Genomic DNA, 18,381 nt, shown 5'->3' with positions numbered 1-18,381 from the left:
CATCATCTTATATGAATCTTATATGAATTAATCTTATGCTGTATGTACTCATGTGAGCTTTAACTCTTTCATGAAGGGGGTGGTCATTTTGGCTCATCATTTGTCACTCATGAGATATCTCCTCTAAAGTGTGTAAAACACAACCGAAACCGCCTTCTTAAAGGCGTTCTAAGCGAATCTGCGAGACGTCAGTTTTTGTTGACGTTTGAATTGTTTTCAAACAGACGGAGCGTAGCTAACTCCTCCCCCTCCCTTCCGTGCTTTCATGAACGCGCCCAACCCCCACCCCAAATCCTTCTTGTCGTTTACTGGCTGGAACACTTTGTTATGGTTTCTGTTTGTAGGTTTGGCCACTGTGTTGTTATTGCCGTTTGTGAAGCCTGGGCTGTCTACAGAGATCGAATTTTTTTACAGTTAGTCAGCGTACAGGCAGCAAGCAGATAGTGAGGAGATGTTTGCTGTATGTAACAAAAAATGTTTTATGGTCCAAAACACGTCAATTCGCTTAGAGCACCTTTAATTTATTATTTTACTTTTTCAATAGTACCCCTCCCAAACACGTGATGGCATATATAATCACAGATGATACAACAGAGTCATTAAAAGTCTAAAGTAACACATGATCTACACCAAAGGATCTCAGTCATCTTAACAAGTGAATGCGACTTTGGCCTTTCTTGTATACCTAAGTCGTATTGTGCTACCGTATCTCACAGCAAGTTGTTTTATAGTCACTATTTGTTTATTAATTTATTTGTGCTGTTGACACGATTTTCTGTTCTTTTTCGTGCCACTGGAGCACGGATGTCTTTTTTGTGTCATCCAGTACAAATTTCTATAAACGGTTTTTTGTGTTGGTTGTACGACTTTTTTTATTGTGTCATTTTATATTTAGTTTTCTCTTTTGTTTTTTCCTATTTTTAAATTATTGTCGCTTGGGGTTAAGGTTAGATTCGGGGTTTGCGTTAGAATGTAATTTTATTCATTGGTTTCTACGTTTTTTGTCCACTTTTAAAACGGTTTGGGTTAGGATGTCACAGAAAGTGATTCTAACCCCAACCCCAATCGAAAATGGTAAAAAATTGTAAAAAAACAACAACAACAAAACAATAAGAAAACTAAATATTAAATGACACAATAAAGAAAGTCATGCGACAGGCACGAAAAACTGTTTATAGAAATTCGTGCTCCAGCGACATGATAAACAGCAGAAAATCGTGTCAATAGCACAAATAAATCAAAAATTTTGTGACTATAACACGAATTTCCATGAGATTGTGTTGCATTGTCAAACAAACTAAATTATTGTATAGGTATACCCCGAGGTACTTATAGATGGTTTCAAGGGCCGCACGTGCAGTGACGCGATACGCGTCTGGTCCGAACTTTTCTTCCGGTTTCAGTTTTTTAATGGTCTGACTAGTTGCTAAACTGAACTCTTGAACAAATACCTTGTTGAAAATAACAAATTTTTTGGTTTCCTAGGTAATATGTGTTGTTTATTTTGCTTGTTATATAAATAAACTACGTTTAAATTTCTTTGTTGTTCTTTATTCTTAGCGGAGTTTACCGGAACTTGCGTGTTGACCACGAAAGCCACTTATTTATGTTGCTACTGCTGAAATCGTCGTTACAATTTCTATTTCTGAGTACTGTATATATACCTGTAATGGTAATGCTTGTTGAGGATGTTTACAAAAAAATCAATCACAAATTCTTTAGTCTTAGTAGTCTGAGACCATTTATCTCAGACCAGTGCACAAATTGCTTTATAACCTCCCTATATTCACTCTCCTCGTGGTCTGTTATGCAACCAACAATTGTCTTCAAAAAAATTCCAGAATTATATAAAAAATCTGAGAAGTAAACAAAAATGGGGCCAAAACGGTTCATTGGGGAACTCCAGTACTGCACTTTACTACTCGAGTAATTTACTCACCCATCTGAACCTGTATAGCTTTCTTTCCTTTGTATAGCACAAAATAGACATGTTTTTGGTGGCCATTTTGATGTTGATGTATCTCAGTAAGGTCACCTGGGTGTGCGGAGCTCCATCACGCAAGCATGTAACACTGAATTCCAAAGTCATTTTTAAAGGTCAGCTTGTTTAAAAACTTTACAATGGATTTTTTGTAGCATCACAAATCAGAAATGCCATCCCATAAAGATGATAAATCACCTTGCAACACAGAGCTGCAGAACTTTCAGAGACTAATGTCCTTTAAAGTATTGAGGGACGGCCTTACATTAACTATAACAACTTGCCTGCGTGCCTCGGGAGAATACAGTACAGCCCGACCAGGAACATGTCCTCCACTTTAGGAGCTCGTAACAATGAAACTTCGCTATTTAAACGACTGACCCTGGACACCAGCAAATCATAGGAGAAAGAAAGCCACAGGGCTACTATTATAACACAAGTCAGACTGATGGCCTCTATTAACACCTGCTGATAAGCATGCTTATATAGAATGCAAAACAAACTTAAATGGTAGCCATTCTGAAAATGATGTGATTTTACATTTTATGCGAAAACCTGATGCGCTACTGTCGACCAGCACACACTATGAAAAGACCCTTTAAATAGGCAGCTTTGTTAATGTTGCTGGTTCAGGAGAAAGTGGGATGAAAAGCGACGGGAAAACAGTCTGGCTGCGTGAGGCTGGAGTTCTCAGAAGAACAGATGGTGGAGGAAATATAAGTGATTTTTTCTGACTGGGTGGATGTGAGGGGTTGACAGTGTCACATCCAGAACTTGAGAGCAGTCTGTCTAGTGAACTGATGCAATGAGCTTTTGACCAAGCATGTCGGTACATCTTTAGAAAGGTGCACAGAAACACAATTGCTTTCCATTGCCTGTTTTTGAGTAAACTCTCCATCTTATTTTTCCGTGAATGGAATTTTAAGGCAGCATTATGCAGTCCGAAATGAAGCATTTGTCCAATGGGAAGAAAATCAGATACAGTGCGTTACTCATGGTTCTTACTATCATGCTATAGAAAGTCAGACTATTATAAAAGCACCATAAATGTATTAATACACTATATTCAAAGTCTTCCTAATATATTTGACAGCTTTATGCGAAAAACAAATGCATATATGAAGATATTTAAGGTCACGAAAACTGAATAGTGTGGTGCTCGCGGAGTTAATGCACTGAAGTAGTGGTGAATTAAGGAGCACAACACCATTTTTCATTATATAAAAAATGTGAACTATATTTAATGGCAGAAGAGCACTTAGTTTGCGGCACTTTGACCTCAGCAGATGGCTGTTGATTAGTCTGGAGTGATGATGTTAATGCGCGCTGCGGTGGAAATGCTGCAAACTAAATGCTTTTACGCCATACAATACAGTTTTCATTTTTTTCCGCTTAAAAAATTGGCACGTTTTATTTTATGCCACCATACTTACTCGGGTAACTACTCATGTAACAGTCTTTAAATAAGGAAAACATGGAAGTGTGTGGTGGCTTCTAAATTCATCCCTGTTTGGATCCTAAGGAATGAATGGGGCTAGGCTAAATGCTAACACATTCATGACCTGAATTACAAAGATTAAGTGACCCATTGAAAAAAGATAGGTACGTATTAATTCACCTAAGTTGAGGTAAGAACATAGTAAAATATTGAAAAACGGTGGTGTTTTCCTTTAAACATGTCATACACTATACTCAGAATTCAGTTATTGAAATCGGATCATAATGGAAAAAGTGGAATCAACCCACCCCTACCAAAAACTATTGAGTCTAAGTCAAATCCGAATCAAGACTCTAGACTCGGTTTGATTCAGACTTGAGTTGGTCTGAACTCGAAAGAGCTGGACTTGACTACAACCCTGAGTTTGGGTATATTGTATATACACTAGGGATGCACCGATAGGATTTTTTTGGGCCGATACCGATTTAAACAGACAACTTCTGGCCGATACCGATGCCGATACCGATATTAAACACTTGTATACAATACTATACAGTTGGTCTATTTGCTAGTTTATTTCTGCATCAAATATTTTTACTGAAAATGGATTTGATCTAATTAACATTCAACTGACCAACATAATAAGAGAAGCACAAATTAAGCTAAAACAAATTTAATAAGACAGCATGACAACCTTCAAAGGTGGTTTTTGCTGTTCAGCATTTATTTTATTAACAACATTAACTCGTTTTTTTTTTTTTTACATATAATGGATTTCTTTATGCAGTTAATTAATAGGCCGATAGCGATTGTTTTTCTCGTGCTATTGCCGATATGCCGATGGTTTCAAATTCATCAAAAATCGGCCGATAAATATCGGCGGCCGATACATCGGTGCATCACTAATATACACTTATCTTGGCATTTTGCCAATATGTCTAAACACCTTTACATTGATTTACATTCAGAATTTTAGTTTATTGATTATATGACAATAAATTCTATTTAAAAAGCCTGTTTAGTTTACATAGAATGTGCAAAATTCTAGTATTTGACTCCAAGGTGACTTTATTTAATCCTTATACTGAGTCTAAACCGAGCATTACTCATGAGTCATCTTCATAAGGACACAGAATGATAAGATCAAGGTTGATGTTTGTCAGGGCCATGGTGACTCTCAGTATTCAACTACAGTAAACAGTAAGATTACAATGACATTCCTATTACAGGATATGATTTAGCATAATGCATATGCACTGCGTCTGCGTCATTTTCAACCATTCTGAAGTTCCTGGAATATCAATGCATAATGCTACATTAGTGTCCGGTCCATGAGTTTATTAAAATGTATTGAGTAAAATGATCAGATTATGCCCCTACTGTCTATTAAATGGTTATTAAAAAGCAGAGATCTGATAAAAACACAGACTGATATAATGTAAATCGGGTTCTAGTCAATGAATCATTCTGCAGATTGATCAGAACAGAACTGAATAAGTATCAGATTAAAATCAATGATTTCTTTTTTGTTGAATCACTTGTTATTTTTTACAGGGATTCACTGGTGATAGGCCTAAAGGGTCTGATACTGATATTTTAATGTGAACAAATTTAGGCATCAAAATATTTAAATAATAAGGTTGTATTTGTTATTTTGTTAAATGCATTAACTGATGACATGAATTAACAATGAAAAATATAATGCTTTAGCATTTATTAATCTTTGTTAAAGAAATACTTTCATAAAAAATCCTGATAATTTAAAGTTTTTAGAGGAAATCATTTAGGATTTAATGCACGTTATGGCACATCAACAGTTTACAGTACCAATGCAGTTTCAAAGGGCACTAAACGATTCCAACCGAGGCATAAGGATCTTATCTAGCAAAGCGATAATCATATTTGCCAAAAAAAAGTACTTTTAAACCGTCTTGCACTAGCCGTGTGACATACCAGTGCGACCTTACATATTACGTTATCACTTCGAAAGGTCAAACGTTAAATGTGAAACACACACTTGCAGACCATTTCAAACAATTACCTGACACAAAGACATTAATTAGTATCACTGTGGAATACAATAACGTTGAAACTGTCCTCTTTCTTCACACTTGCAAACACTGACTTTTTCTGACAGGTCAATGCAGATTTTTTTTAGCACAAAAAATAAAAGATTACTCATATCAAACTGCATTTCTAAAAAAAACCTTTATACTTCAGTCAATAAATTAATCAATATTTAAAATGTTAACATCAATCATTACACGCCATCAACTTGCTAAGGATAGTTTTTCAAAAGAGATCATGAGTAAGTATTGATAAGAGAACATCTGACACGCACCCCAGATCTCCCACATCACATTCAGGTCTTTGACCCAGAACGAGGTGATCTGGCTCTGGCCGTGCATCTGCCTTTTTAAGCTTGTTAAGCTGCGCTGGGCTGTCAAGGCTGTGAGACTGCTGCTGCTAAGTGATAAGAACTAAATAAAAAGCACAGAGGAAACACTCTCCATCCTTCTCCTTCTTCCTTAATCTGATACGGAGACAACAAACCTTTTAATATTAAGTTGTGGGATGCTCTGATGAAGACATTACAAAGCACAAACCTGTTTGCTTTCATTATTTTATCGTATGCAACACTGCTTTGTTGGATGAGATGATAATATTTAGTGTTGATATTTTACAAAGCAAGCAATAGCCATCATTTCACAGTCTGGGTTAACTATCCTGTAGATCCAATATAGTCTGGCTATGAGTAACCCACTTCTAGACAAAATATTTTGAATATGTTGTTTTTGCCTAAATAACTTGCGAGACGGACGGTATTCCATCATGTTTCACTGACAGCCCAAATTTTGCCTTGTTTTAACCTACACCTCTGGCCTGTGGTAAGACTGCTATAGACATCATTTAAATGCAAAATTGCTATACTGTTAGTTTTGTTACAGATTTTATTTGGTAGTACCTATGGCCATCAACAACATTCTGACTCACATGATTGTTAACTAATTAATATCCATTAAGAACCTCATTGTCTTGTTTTTGTAATACTTTAAAGTACTTAAAGTCAAAATGAAATTGAAATTAAAAACATTTTTTTTTATTTTGTGGTATTTTTACAAATGACTTATCTGTGAGCTTCATTATTTAAAAAAATCATGTGCCCTCATAATCGTTAATCAAAAACACAAATCTCCTCCACTCCTCAAAACGATCTTTCTTTACTTCCGGTCGTGAGTAATGGCAAGAAGGAGGGGCACTGGAAAAGATTGCAGCTATTAGAAAATAGCTACATGACCCAACTTTCAACGCTCCGATCGATCAGCCGCAGATCGTATCGGCCGGTAATGGCATTAAATGATTTCTCTCTCTGCCTTTACAGAGCTATTTGTATTTTTTATGAGTATGCGCTCCAGTGCTTATAAGAAATGTGAAGGTGATGTCACACCGTGTTGCATTATGTGTCCTCCGCCATATTTGCAGGATTGCGCCCTATCCCACTGTATTTGAGTTTGTGTGTTGTTGAATTTTCTGTCGAGATTTTAAAAAACGTTGATATGTTTGGTCAAGCTCGATCAAGAACTGCCATAGCAGGTCACATGATCATTCAGGGAGTAAACTGAACAAGGGAATGTTTTTTTCAGCTTTCCCTCTTTGAAAAAACAACAAGGGAAGCTGGTGGAGGAGCTGACAAAAAGATGCAGGATCGCGTGGTTTCAAAATATCCAGGCATCAGCGAGAGTGTGTTCGCTGCATTTTCAGTCATTCAGTAATTTGTGATAAATAAAAGCAGAACCACCTAAATTGTTTTGTTTGTATGCTAACACTGTCAAACTAACTTGTAAATGTAAATTATGTATTTCTATGTAAAAATAATGTAATGTAAATTATGCATTCATTAATTTCTAATCAACATAACCACATGAGTTACAAAAATAAGTCTGCCCACCACAAGCAAAATTAATCTGGGTTTTTAGACAATTTTGAAAATTATAACAAATATTTTTTTTATTAAACGCAACTCCTCAAACCATTGCTTATGACTCTGCGAAGTGCCATCTTATGAACATGTATTGACTCATTGCACAGAATACAACAGAGAAATAATAAATTTTATAGAATCATAAAGATACGCATTAATACATTGTCAGTGTCACCGGTCGGGGTGGACCACTAACGTCCCTCCCTAAGTTCCACCTCGAGGAGGTCCCCAAAAGTACCCCAGTGACCAAGCACAAGAGAACAGATGAGTAAACTTAAGACAATCTTTATTTAAATTAATTAAAATATGGTTGGGAAGGGGAAAGGGGAATTTAAAATAACGTCTTCTGGTTTCTATTTCTTGCAGGGGAGGAGAGGGCCAAGTGCCAGGGGTAAGGACACCCACAGGAAGGGGAAAGGGGGGACGGAGCTCCTTCGTCCGCTGGTCAGTATGTATTCCCTCCTGGGGATCCCTTGGTCCTCTGCCTTGTTTTTCATTGACACGTGGTGCCCTACTCTTCACCTGGAGGCAGAAATGAAACACACAATGAGCGGATGGAAGGCTGAGAGCAACTACCTGCACCCCGTCAAGGGTTATGCTCTGTGATTCCAAGTGGGATGTCCTTGTCTCTTCTCTGCTTCCTAGAGGATACTGAGTCTGTATCTCCTTCCCCGTGGACTGAGGGTAAATGTCTCGCGGCGCAGGCTCATGAGAAACAAATGATTTAGCCAGGTGAGTATTACCGTTAGTTTCGTTGTGAAAATAACTTGTTCCTCTGTTTCCCTCTTTCCACAGGATACTTTGGTGACGTCTTTCCGTCCGTGGACCCACAGTCTTCACAACTCGACCCGGAGGCCCCTACAGTCACAGGTAAGAGACAGATTAGTGTGGTCTTATAACTTGACTACTAATGCTCTACCCCAGTACTGGGCATTCGATCCCAGAAGGACAGGGCTGATGGAGTAGGGATGACTTTGCGTGTCGTTTCAGGGTACTCCAGGCCGTCGCGGAGTCGCACTGGGCTGGTCTAACAGAGATGTAAGGTAAGTATAACCTTTGGCTCAATTCTGGTAATGCTCTGTGGTTCACTGGGCGTGCTGTTCTGAACTTACAAGGCCTTAAAGGTAAGTATAGCTTTTAGCTCGATTCTGGTAATACTCTGTGGCTCACTGGGCGTGCTGTTCTGGACTGACAAGGTTTTTATGGTAAGTATAGCTCTTAGCTCGATTCTGGTAATAGTCTGTGGTTCACTGGGCGTGCTGTTCTGAACTTACAAGGCCTTTATATCTTTTAGCTCGATTCTGGTAATACTCTGTGGTTCACTGGGCGTGCTGTTCTGGACTTACAAGGTTTTTATGGTAAGTATAGCTCTTAGCTCGATTCTGGTAATGCTCTGTGGTTCACTGGGCGTTCTGGACTTACAAGGTTTTTATGGTAAGTATAGCTCTTAGCTCGATTCTGGTAATACTCTGTGGTTCACTGGGCGTGCTGTTCTGGACTGACAAGGCTTTCAAGGTAAGTATAGCTCTTAGCTCGATTCTGGTAATGCTCTGTGGTTCACTGGGTGTGTTGTTCTGGACTTACAAGGTTTTTATGGTAAGTATAGCTCTTAGCTCGATTCTGGTAATGCTCTGTGGTTCACTGGGCGTGTTGTTCTGGACTTACAAGGTTTTTATGGTAAGTATAGCTCTTAGCTTGATTCTGGTAATACTCTGTGGTTCACTGGGCGTGCTGTTCCGGACTGACAAGGTTTTTATGGTAAGTTTAGCTCTTAGCTCGATTCTGGTAATGCTCTGTGGTACACTGGGTGTGTTGTTCTGGACTTACAAGGTTTTTATGGTAAGTATAGCTCTTAGCTCGATTCTGGTAATGCTCTGTGGTTCACTGGGCGTGTTGTTCTGGACTTACAAGGTTTTTATGGTAAGTATAGCTCTTAGCTCGATTCTGGTAATGCTCTGTGGTTCACTGGGCGTGCTGTTCTGAACTGACAAGGTTTTTATGGTAAGTATAGCTCTTAGCTCGATTCTGGTAATGCTCTGTGGTTCACTGGGCGTGCTGTTCTGAAATTACAAGGCCTTTAAGGTAAGTATAGCTTTTAGCTCGATTCTGGTAATACTCTGTGGTTCACTGGGCGTGCTGTTCTGGCTTACAAGGTTTTTATGGTAAGTATAGCTCTTAGCTCGATTCTGGTAATGCTCTGTGGTTCACTGGGCGTGTTGTTCTGGACTTACAAGGCCTTAAAGGTAAGTATAGCTTTTAGCTCGATTCTGGTAATACTCTGTGGCTCACTGGGCGTGCTGTTCTGGACTGACAAGGTTTTTATGGTAAGTATAGCTCTTAGCTCGATTCTGGTAATAGTCTGTGGTTCACTGGGCGTGCTGTTCTGAACTTACAAGGCCTTTATATCTTTTAGCTCGATTCTGGTAATACTCTGTGGTTCACTGGGCGTGCTGTTCTGGACTTACAAGGTTTTTATGGTAAGTATAGCTCTTAGCTCGATTCTGGTAATGCTCTGTGGTTCACTGGGCGTTCTGGACTTACAAGGTTTTTATGGTAAGTATAGCTCTTAGCTCGATTCTGGTAATACTCTGTGGTTCACTGGGCGTGCTGTTCTGGACTGACAAGGCTTTCAAGGTAAGTATAGCTCTTAGCTCGATTCTGGTAATGCTCTGTGGTTCACTGGGTGTGTTGTTCTGGACTTACAAGGTTTTTATGGTAAGTATAGCTCTTAGCTCGATTCTGGTAATGCTCTGTGGTTCACTGGGCGTGTTGTTCTGGACTTACAAGGTTTTTATGGTAAGTATAGCTCTTAGCTTGATTCTGGTAATACTCTGTGGTTCACTGGGCGTGCTGTTCCGGACTGACAAGGTTTTTATGGTAAGTTTAGCTCTTAGCTCGATTCTGGTAATGCTCTGTGGTACACTGGGTGTGTTGTTCTGGACTTACAAGGTTTTTATGGTAAGTATAGCTCTTAGCTCGATTCTGGTAATGCTCTGTGGTTCACTGGGCGTGTTGTTCTGGACTTACAAGGTTTTTATGGTAAGTATAGCTCTTAGCTCGATTCTGGTAATGCTCTGTGGTTCACTGGGCGTGCTGTTCTGAACTGACAAGGTTTTTATGGTAAGTATAGCTCTTAGCTCGATTCTGGTAATGCTCTGTGGTTCACTGGGCGTGCTGTTCTGAAATTACAAGGCCTTTAAGGTAAGTATAGCTTTTAGCTCGATTCTGGTAATACTCTGTGGTTCACTGGGCGTGCTGTTCTGGCTTACAAGGTTTTTATGGTAAGTATAGCTCTTAGCTCGATTCTGGTAATGCTCTGTGGTTCACTGGGCGTGTTGTTCTGGACTTACAAGGTTTTTATGGTAAGTATAGCTCTTAGCTCGATTCTGGTAATACTCTGTGGTTCACTGGGCGTGCTGTTCTGAACTGACAAGGTTTTTATGGTAAGTATAGCTCTTAGCTCGATTCTGGTAATGCTCTGTGGTTCACTGGGCGTGCTGTTCTGAAATTACAAGGCCTTTAAGGTAAGTATAGCTTTTAGCTCGATTCTGGTAATACTCTGTGGTTCACTGGGCGTGCTGTTCTGGCTTACAAGGTTTTTATGGTAAGTATAGCTCTTAGCTCGATTCTGGTAATGCTCTGTGGTTCACTGGGCGTGTTGTTCTGGACTTACAAGGTTTTTATGGTAAGTATAGCTCTTAGCTCGATTCTGGTAATGATTCTTTTGTAGCCTGACCGAACTGCTAGTTATTTCGCTACAGTGACACTAACATTGTGATTATACTAAGTCTGAGTTAGCAACGTACATCAACACCTACTATGTTTACAACATTTCATTTATATCACAACATTGTATTTACTAAGTCATACAGTAAGACTATCTCTTACCATTTGTACGTTAGGTGAACTTCATCCACGACGATACCTATTAATGTTACGTTGGCTAGAAAAATATCGGAGACTAGCATGTCCCTCCACTTATTCAGCAGCCACAATTCCGGACTTCCGAAAAGAAGCTGGCAACGACCGCTTATATCCATCTCGTCGTGCACGCCGAGTTGCATCGCCGTGACACTCATTTCAGTTGCTTCTTTAACTTTGTCCTCCATAAGTTCGACCAACTTTTGCAGAATCCCGTAGGAAGGAAGGCAAAAACATAGACAAATGCCTTGCTCGCGTTTCTCTGTTCCTCTTTTAAAATCAATGCTCTGTCGATATCTTTTAGAACAGACTCAATGTCAGAATCCACACATCTGAATTCTCCAGCGGCAGCCATTTCGTTGTAAACAGATTCAACACAAGCGCTCTTTGGTGACGCGGTTGATTACGTTACTGTTAAACATCTGTCCATCATCGTATAAGGCCCGCTCTCACAATTTGATTGGTTCGACCAGCTTTGGGACTAGCATAGTAGCTCCTCAACGGAAAAACCCCAGACCGATCTTCCCCTCTTCAAAATGTGGTGGGTGGGGCTAAGATCGGCTGGCACCCAGGCTAGGAAAGTATAGCTCTTAGCTCGATTCTGGTAATTCTCTGTGGATCACTGGGCGTGCTGTTCTGGACTTACAAAGTTTTTATGGTAAGTATAGCTCTTAGCTTGATTCTGGTAATGCTCTGTGGTTCACTGGGCGTGCTGTTCTGGACTTACAAGGCTTTTAAGGTAAGTATAGCTCTTAGCTTGATTCTGGTAATGCTCTGTGGTTCACTGGGCGTGCTGTTCTGGACTTACAAGGCTTTTATGGTAAGTGTAGCTTTTAGCTCGATTCTAATCACACTCGAAGGCTTCACAATGGTAGATGGAACCGCAATGCTGCGTCCGTGTGGTCAGCTGGACACGTCCGCTTCCCGTTCCTTTCCAGGGCCAGGTAGGCACCTAAATCAGTGGGGCAGACGGCTGGACTTTCTCCCCAGTACAGGACATGCACACAATGGTTAGACTGGCTTGTAACAGTTTCACCACTCCCCTTATCACAGTATGGTCTTTTCCACAATACCTCACTCGCTGTACTCACTCACTTCCTTCGAACCTGGGCACAAAGGCGGGGGGGGGGGGGGGGTTGTAGCTAGATAAATACACAATGGTGGTGCACCACAGCAGTTCACGGAACACCCACCGTGATTTGCTTGACCTAGAGGCGGGTATAGGCAACAGGAGACACGGCACAACACTGCAATACTTCAGGTGCACACACGTCAATAAAGCACACTCACCCACTGCAATCCACACTCTTTAGTGATTGGTAAGGCCAATACTTCCACACTAAGTCAAGTTACACGTTGGGGGAAATGTGGAGATCGCTGCCACGGGCAGTGGTATAGGTGTCGCGACATTACAGTATTTACTTACTGTATAGGCCGATTAAAAAGACAACAATCTCAGTACTGGCTGCAAAAATCTTGATCGGAGCATCCCTACTTCCAACGATCTAATACATTCTCGATCGTCGAATTCAATTCCAGCCCTACCTTTCTTTCTCATTTCAGAAGCTGTTCCACTCTGATAAACAACATGACAGGGAAAATAAGACAATCATTCACTATACTACCGTATATTGTGATTTTAAGCAAAAGGTAATTGTAATAGAAAACAGAAAAGCTATGCCAGTTATTTATCTGGCTTTGACAGATTATCTATGTAAGTCTAAAAATCCCTTCTGCTTCTAGAATTCATTATAAAATTTACGAATGGCTGGCTCTCGATTTCACTCCACTAGTCGACTGTATGTGACTGACAGGTGTTGTCATCGATTTGTATAGTGAATCAGACTGATTGCTCTGTTAAGTAATGTTTCTCAGACATTCACTTATTTCCTCTTTTTGCTCCCTGCAGAGCATTTAATGTTTATGTGTCAACGGGGAAACTGCTGACGTGGCTTTTCAGTTTTTGACTGAGCAGGACAAAACTTTGTGTTTCGTTGAATGTCAAAAATAAACATGTCAGTCACATGAGGTTATTTCTAAGCATGAACATGTACATAATTTTATCCAATGCTTTCATCCAAAGCAACTTACAGTGCATACATTTTGTGATCCCTGGTACTGGCCATACCGATTGAGCTACATGGTCCTATATACTGTATGGTAATGATGACTGCAATGCTTCAGTCTGGTAGGTGTATTAAACATTAAGAGCAGATCAGTGATACTGGCAGATGGGAGGGAAAGACATAGACTGGAAACATAATGACCTTCAGTGTTGGAGCTGGGTGTGCACAACACTTAACCTCACTGTGTAATTGGGAAACAGATGAAAGTATTCTGTGCTGTGATTCATCAACTGCTGCGGGAGTTAAATCACGGCTTTCATAGCTCAATGAACCCAGTAATTATTGAACAGTGAAATGAACTGTTGTGGAGAGCAGGGAAGGATGCTCTAACTCTGCTATGTCAGAGGTAAGCCGGGCAGTTTAGATTAAGTGTTCAACTCGCTAGACTTTGTGATGGATTTGAATATTTTTGTAAAGTCTAAAGAATGTTTCTGTCTCACCTTTATAGATGACATGGTTAATATGGCATGCAAAACTTTTAAAACCTTTTAAATTACTTCATATCTGTCAATTTCATGCATTAATTCAGTTCAATGAACTATATAAAAAAATAACACATTAACTCAAATTTGCACCTAAAGAGATCATATAAGTACCTCAGGGGCACATATATTGATACCAAATACTACATATTACCTTAAAGGTACCTAAATAATATTAGGACCATTTTAAAGGATACGTCACCAAGTGACAGCTTGGGACCATTTTTTGACGATTATTTTCTGACAGTGTAATCCAAGGTTGGTTTCACTCATTGATTTCAATCTTTGACATGACACTACTTAGTCAATATTAAAGGGACACCACTTTTTTGAAAATAGTTTCCAGCTTCCCTAGAGGTAAACATTTACAGTTTTGAAATCCATTCAGCTGATCTCCGGATCTGGTGGTACAACTTTTAGCATAGCTTAGCATAATCCATTGAATCTGATTAGACCATTAGCATTGCGTTCAAAAATGACCAATTCTATATTTTTCCCATTCATAACTTGACCCTTCTGTAGTTACATTGTGTCCTAAAACTGATGGAAAATTAAAAGTTGCGATTTTCTAAGCAATAGGAAACTATACTCTCATTCCGGCGTAAAAATCAAGGACTTTGCTGAGGTACCATGGCTGCAGCAGGTGCAATGATATTATGCACTGCCCGAAAATAGCCCCCCTGCTATTGAAAGTTACCAAAGGGACAATGTTTGGGTGCTGTGAATATCATTGCTAATATCAAAACTCTTTGATCATTTTTGAGCGCGATGCTAATGGTCTAATCAGAATCAATGGATTATGCTAAGCTATGCTAAAAGTGGTACCGCCAGACCCGGAGATCAACTGAATGGATTCCAAAAAGGTAAAAATCAGTTGTTTAACTCGAGGGGAGCTGGAAAATTTTCAAAAAAATTGGAGTGTCCCTTTAAAGATATCAAGGTTAAGTTTCACGGGATCTTTTGTACATTATGTATGATTTATAAATGCTGAGTTTTTCACAGACTGGGTCACAAATGCAAGGAAAGATCACTGCGTAGTTAGCTCTTTGCATGTTCAAACATACTGTATATTGCCTTCCTTAAAACACCTTTCTAATGTCTTCATCTGCCAGACTGATGTAATGTTTTTGAGTTATCTTCATTTAGGGACCTTTTAAACAAATTCTGATATGCTTAATACAGAATGACTGTAATTCATACAGATGTACACAAGGGATTTAATGTGATGCCCCACAGGTTAACAATACCAGCTTGATGACACTTTTTGGGCCAACATATTCATTGTGGTGATTTTTATAGCACTTTAGTCTATTTAGAGGTATCTGAGCACAAGGTGACTGGCTGAATGTTTAATGGAGCTAAAGGTTGCGTTCTTGTACGAAATCTTATCTCATAATACCTTACTGGAGCAATTACAGTTCGGTCGTGTAACAGGGATAACCTTTTCCTCTGAGAGCCCTCGCTTCGTGCGTCCTTGTAAAATATTACAATCCAATGTAAATTCATTACCATGCTGAGTGTAGGCAGTAACATCTAACAGTGTCATTCAGATTTTTTCAATGTAAACAGATTGTGTGCAAACTGATTGCTACTTTTAATGATTAGTTGTCCATTGAGAGTTTGTTTCCTACACTTGTTTTTACTAAGTGTGTAAAAGTGCTGTAGATCTGCATGATTCAGTTTATGCAAAGAGCAAAGCAAACAGTCTGCTGCAAACCTTTTCGGGCCTTGGAGTTAAATATTATCCACCATTCCCCCATCACCCATACGATGGCATAACAACACGTAGGGTGCTTGAAATAGGAAAAGTTTTCTCTCTGACAATGTCTAATCCGACTTCAATTGTTCTACACCAAAGAGCATTTGAAGCAAAAGTTTCCTGCCAAGCATTTAAAATCCAGTATGTTCAATTTAGCCAACGTTTCTCAACACCGTGTAGAGTGAATTTGAGAGAAACTTGGCATGTTTGTATAACAATAGCAGCCTAAAATGTGTAGGCTACATTTTCTGCTTCTGTTTAGCATTTGTTTGTTTTTTTGTGGGGGGTTTACTAGTTCGCCTGTGCATTCAGGTCTTAATGATTAATGGTAAACTAACTTGGCTTGCTGTCCTCGAATGGAGCTCTGTACCTGAGCTCTTAACCTTCAGATAGAGCGAACCTGAAGCTGGAACTCAAGCCGCAAGTTCAACCCCCTGCAACAGAGGAAGAAAGAGATAGTGAAAGAGGAGATGGGGAGGAGGAGGGATGCCGGACAAAAATTGGAGCTGGAAGCGGAGGCATGAATAAATCCTAATCTCTTAGTGGAAAAATGTTTTTAAAATACTTATAACTTGTTGTGGCCTAAAATGGTTTCGCATACAGTGCGCAGATGCAAATTTCGTCAGCAAAATAGTATGTGTGCACTGTACGCGCACTGCTGGATTTTTGTACTTCGTACATGCATACAGGAGAATGTAGTTTGCAACCCAGGAGATGCATTGCAATTTGTCGCAATACGCATGCAAGTCATATAAACTATGCTTGGCAAGGGTGTGTGTTCCACCTTCTGCATATAAACACAAACTATACTCCAGGCTTAGAGAATGGGGCTTATAACTTAAAGATCGCAGGTTCAAGTCTCACGACCGCCAAGTTGCGACTTAGCTGCCCTTGAGCAAGGCATGCTATCTCCAAATTGCTCCATAGGCACTGTAGTGATATTGTAGCTGCTCACTGCTCCAGGTGTGCGTGTGTTCACTACTCACTGGGATGGGTTAAATGCCGAGGTCACCCATACTTGACAATCATGTTACCTTCACTTATAGCTGTATGGCTTTGTATTGTGATTCTGGAGACACACAGTACAGTATAGAAACTGACAGTCAAAACACTTTATGTGGGTAGAGTTGATGAATCTAATTTGTCAAGATATCTTATTGTGACAAATGATGTTTACCGTTTCATTAGAGCAATCATTATCAAAGCATGATGTACTCTGAGTTAAAATCAGAAAAAGTGCAACATCATAACAAAGAAAACAAACATGCTTGAAGATCATGTTGTAAATATATTGCTAAATTCTTAGTCATTTAAATTAGCAGATTTAAAACATGCTGCATTATAAACAAATTAAATTCATATGAAACTTCAGCTAGCACCAAAGAGCTCAGCCCTGTCATTTACTATGTCATGGGCTTGAGTATGTTTTAAGGGTGAGTGGCCCTGCTGAGCTTATGGTCTATAATACATAAAATATGAGTTATATTTGAATATAAGTTTAAGAAAGTTGAAAAGTGATAATGTGAGTTCTTGCCCTTCACATTTTTGCATGTGATTTGGATGACAACTATAATGCATGAGAGTCTGCATGAGCAGCACTTCAAAGGCACCCTGTAGTGTCATCTGACACATCATTATTAACTCGTTTCTTACTTCATACTAAGCAGATGAAATGTACATATATGCAGCACATCACTAGAATAGCTGAATAGTATTTTATGTATAGCATATTCTATACACTTATCTATAAACTAACTGTATTAAACCTTCACATCTAACATAAGATACAATCTGAAATTGATTGAACTACACTACTACATGAAGTATAATAAAATAATCATCAAAGCAAGAACCTTTCGCACTTGTACTTTTCTAAGAGAGGAAAGCCATAACTACTGCTAGTTTTACAATATCTTATGCTGGTAACACTTTATTTTACGACCCGCAAAGTACCGCGTAATTAAACCGAATTTACAGCGTACCTATTTGTAACAACAGAGTATCTCTAAAGTACGTACTTGTAGTTATAAGGGAATAATATTTTAAGTTTGGGGTAATAAGGGGGTAAGAATATATGGAAAATTATTCTCTAAGTATTTCATAACTACAGGGTACCTATTGTAATATTACGTGGTATGTATGACTTACGTCTATGGGTAATATGGTCTATGTGTAATATGTTTTTTTTTTCATATTTGCTACTTACCTGATGAAGTGTTTTGTATAGCCTACAGTTGATGTCTACAAGCCACGTCGGCAAATAAAATATAACACACAATAAAGATAATAGCAACTTGTACCTCTTTGATCTGTATATGTATACAGGAGTTACCAGGTAACTCTTATATTTGCGGGCTGTAAATTGAAGTGGGGCTTATTCCCCGATTGTTCTGTGTATGTACCAGGTAACTCTTATATTTGCGGGCTGTAAATTGAAGTGGGGCTTATTCCCCGATTGTTCTGTGTATGTACCAGGTAACTCTTATATTTGCGGGCTGTAAATTGAAGTGGGGCTTATTCCCCGATTGTTCTGTGTATGTACCAGGTAACTCTTATATTTGCGGGCTGTAAATTGAAGTGGGGCTTATTCCCCGCTTGTTCTGTGTATGTACCAGGTAACTCTCATATTTGCGGGCTGTAAACTAAAGTGGTGCTTTGTTCACCTCTTGTTAATAAATGTTATAGGGTAAAT

Source organism: Paramisgurnus dabryanus, chromosome 8 (assembly GCF_030506205.2).
Source record: "Paramisgurnus dabryanus chromosome 8, PD_genome_1.1, whole genome shotgun sequence".
NCBI lineage: Eukaryota > Metazoa > Chordata > Actinopteri > Cypriniformes > Cobitidae > Paramisgurnus > Paramisgurnus dabryanus.
The sequence above is the reverse complement of the archived record's forward strand: the minus strand, read 5'-3'. Positions refer to the sequence as shown.